This window comes from Paramormyrops kingsleyae, chromosome 17 (genome assembly GCF_048594095.1).
Source record: "Paramormyrops kingsleyae isolate MSU_618 chromosome 17, PKINGS_0.4, whole genome shotgun sequence".
NCBI lineage: Eukaryota > Metazoa > Chordata > Actinopteri > Osteoglossiformes > Mormyridae > Paramormyrops > Paramormyrops kingsleyae.
Genome location: NC_132813.1, coordinates 11,914,445 through 11,918,608, shown reverse-complemented (window position 1 = coordinate 11,918,608; position 4,164 = coordinate 11,914,445).

Sequence of the window (4,164 nt, the reverse complement as noted above, 5' to 3'; positions counted from 1 at the left end):
GACCACCCATGATCCTGACTGGGATAAGAGTTTGGTGTACAGTATGGATGGATGGGTTTTTAATATCTGTGCAAATCAGTTAACATTTTTGGGTATAGACATTTGCAGACATTTAGCCTACAATTGAAATTGTTGTTCTGTTTATAAAGTTTTGCTGCATGGATGCGTAAATTAATGAAGTTGCACCAGAAGGGCCAATAACATGCAATGAGCAGTTAAACTCACTACTGAAATGTGACTTCTTCCTGCAGTTAGGTGAATTGGTGTCTCTACATCTCCCTTTGTGTGTGTCGGTGCCCTGCAGTGGGAGGTTCTCCTGGTTCTCCTGGCTCGTGTCTTGTCTGCCTGGGATCGGTTCCAAGCTCCCCATGACCCAGTACCGGATAAGTGCTTTTATAAAGTATGGATTCATTTCATGACTAGGAGAAAATTATCAGCCACACCAGCAAAACAAAGCCTCTAAAAGGTATTTTTTTTAAATGTTGCTCCCAGACTACCACAAATCCATAGCAAGAATGGAAACAGTTTAAAATCACATGAAATGATTGCTGTGAAGTCACAGAGAAACATAATTGATTTGAGTGATTGTACAGTTACAATACAAAAACAATTCTATTGTGTAGAGGATCAAAAAAAAGTTAATTCAATGTTCCCTGGGAATATTCTAAAATTGCAATTTTGGTGTGCTATCACTCACTCCTTTTTAACTACTGTAATTCACATTCATTCAGGTTTTTGCAGAATTTTCCACTGTATGATTTCAACCCTTTTGGAGAAACATTTAAGAATTCAATCAGCTACCTTCACTCTCTACTCAGGTCAAGTCTGGTCTGTTCAGCTTGGAGGGTATGCACTGGTACAGCATGTTCCTGCTCCCACCAAACAACGAAAAGCCAGACTGCTCTGGTCGCTGGTGGGCAAGGAAGTGATTATAGATCCTCTAGAGGATGACCCTAGCAGGGATCTTACCCAGCATTGAAAGTGGTATCATCTCCCTCTAGCTGCTGTAATCCATTCGATCACCCTTCCTATTCCAGATAGGGACAACTAGTCTTGTTTTCCCATCAGTTAGGATGACGCCTGTCTCCCATATGGAAGAAAAGATATTGCTTGCAATGCCAGGTGGACAGCCTTACTACCAGCCTGGAGAAGTTCACCCCGGATACCACAGATCCCTGCAGCCTTCCCTACCCCCAGCTGATTCACAACCAGTGCAATCTCAGTGAGACTGGGTGGGTTGCAATTAATCAGAGGATCAGTCTCAAGAACTGTAGACCCAGAGATGTCCAACAAGTCTGTCGTCAGAATTCACAAACAGGGCACTTCTGGAGACTCTGCAATTCTGCAGGAGCCTCCAGTGTCTGTCTACAAGGATGTGATCAATCTCCTTCACCGCACCACCAGTACTGGGGTACCAAGTCCAACGATGCGGCTCAGGGCGTTGGAACCAGGATTCAGCGACCTGCAGCCCCCTGACATTGACACACAGTCCCCATAGTCAGCCCTGTCAGTGCCTGTGGTCATATTGAAGTCACCCATGACCAGAGCAGTGTCACCTCCTGGGCACCCATCACTGAGCAAAATTGCAAATAAAATATATCCATCATCAAGAAGTTACTCGTCTTGCTCGGAGTATACACTGAGACAACAGACATCTATAGAGTGCGTTAGCCAGAGTCTCATTATACACTCTTTGAAAGGAGTGACATCAGACACCATCAGGAGGAGCTGATCCACCACAGCAACAGCTACTCACTGAGTATAGCACTCATCAGAGCGACAAGACCAATGACAGGTGTACCCACCTACAGAGATCTGGCCACTCCCAGGTCTGCGGACCTCTGAGAGTGCCGCGCACTGAAATGTGGAGTTTATGAAGCTCCTCTGACAACAGAGGAAGATGGTCATCATGCCTGAGAGACGAAACATCCCACACGCCTACCCGGAGGGGACACCTCAGATTAAGACCCGAGTGCCGCAGTGCAGTGGGTAACGCCTAGATAGATATCTAAGTGGAACAGTTCAAGTTAAACACATTTGTAAGGAGAGACAGAGAGAGAGAAAATAAAGCTGAAGTTAATTACCAGTTTGGGTAGCAGAGTAGCTAAGTGGGCCACACTGGTACCTCACACCTTCAGGGAAAGGGCTCAAATCTCACTCTGAGTGTGGGAGGTTTGCCTGTCCTTCTCATGGTGTACACATGTTCCTTGCGTACTTTGGTTTCCTCCAATCTATTGCCCATAGTCTGCGTGTGTGTTTATGTGTGCATGTGCCCTGTAATGTACTGGCAACCCATCCAGGGTATACCCCAGCCTTGTGCCCAAAGCTGCCTGGGATAGGGTCCAGGTCCCCTGGGTGGAAGATGGTTGGATGAATTATTCATATGAAGATATCAGAAGCAACTGATAAAACTAAAATGTACTGCTTGCATAAGTATTCATTCCTGACACCTTAGTATTTGGTACAGTCTTTTGCCACAATGACATCTTTCAGTCTATTAGTGTAGATATATAATAGCTTTGCACATTTGTTTGGAATCATCTTTGCCCACTCTTCCTGAAAGACTGGCACCAGCTCAAGTAAGTTCTTTGGACTGTAATTTTCAAAGCATGCCACAGATTCTTAAAGGGATTGAGATCAGGATTTGAACTAGTATGTTCATCTTGTTTCCAGGCCATTCCAGTGTAGCTCTGGCTCTGTGTTGTGGATCACTGTCTTGCTGAACGATGAATTTCCTATTAGGCATCAGTTTTTGAGGACTCAATCAAGCTCCTCTGCAGTACTGAATATGTAATCTGTGCCATCTATTGTTGCTTTATTTCTGACAGGATTACCAGTCACTGCTTATGAGAAGCTTTCCGACAACATAATGTTGCCACCATCAAATTTCACTGTAGGGATTGTGTTTTTGGGGGATGGGTAGTGTTACTTTTACATCACACAAAATGCTTTGCATCAGATCACAAGCAATGTTCTCCCACATCTTAGCTTGATCACTGTGGCAAACTCCGAATGAGCTTTGACATAGCTCTGCTTGACTTCCTTCTTGCCAGCCTCCCATACAAGATGGTATTTTGCAGAGCTCTTCGCATATTTGTCTCATTGTGGGCTCTGGTTCACCCCAGGTGACATAAAGCAGGGTAACACCTGGGGCAGGATTAGGATAATTTACATTGACAATGTCTGAATGATATGCGAAATAGTTTACTGGTGTGGCAAGCTGCGGAGAACACAAATAACAGACACACACACACACGCACAGACACACACACACACACACACACACACCTTGACGTACACTTTGCTTCCACATTAATTTGATATAACACTTTAAATTGCACTTGACAAGCAGAAACAGGAATGATGCCCTGGCATAAAATTATCATTGACATTTTGACATTTTTATGCATCTCTACATATCTAGCTAAGTTATGCTTTCTTTTGACAAGTCAGGCCCTAAGCCTTTATCCTGGTACTGGTGAGATGTTTTGTGTGTAAGCTACTAAGCACTTCTGCGTCAACAGTTAGGATATAGTTGTGGTGGGAGAAAAATCAAGTGAAATTTAAGGTTTTTGGGCATAGAGTGGTATACTGTAGCTTTTCATTACTTCAAAATGTTAATGTATGGACAAACTTTAAAGAGTACTATCCAATTTTATAGCAATTATACATCACCCACAAAGCATGTTGTATATGCCGAGGTCTATTCTTTCGAATGCTTATATAACATAGTCCATACTAATGTTATATGTAGAGATATGCACATAACAGCTTAATCTACTTTTTGATTATCAACCGTTCACACATTATATTTGCCTCAATAGCACGTATAAATGTAAGTTTACAGAAAAATGTTCAAGGGAAAAAAAAATGTTCGTGAAGAATCATTTATGTATACAGTAATGTTCTAACCCTTATGCATTAATTGATTATGAATCATCAGAAAGATTTCACATTAATTATGGTTTTTAAAGCGGACAGAAATAGCCTATGTTAAAACCCAAAACAATTCAAAAATGTAGTTTGTATGGAAAGGTGGCTTTAAGGAAGCTACTTTTGACTATAAATACACGCGCGCACACACACATAAATAAATAAATAGTCTTGCATATATACTCGCTTTTAACCCTGCACCGTATCTTCTAGTCTTGTCATACCAGATCA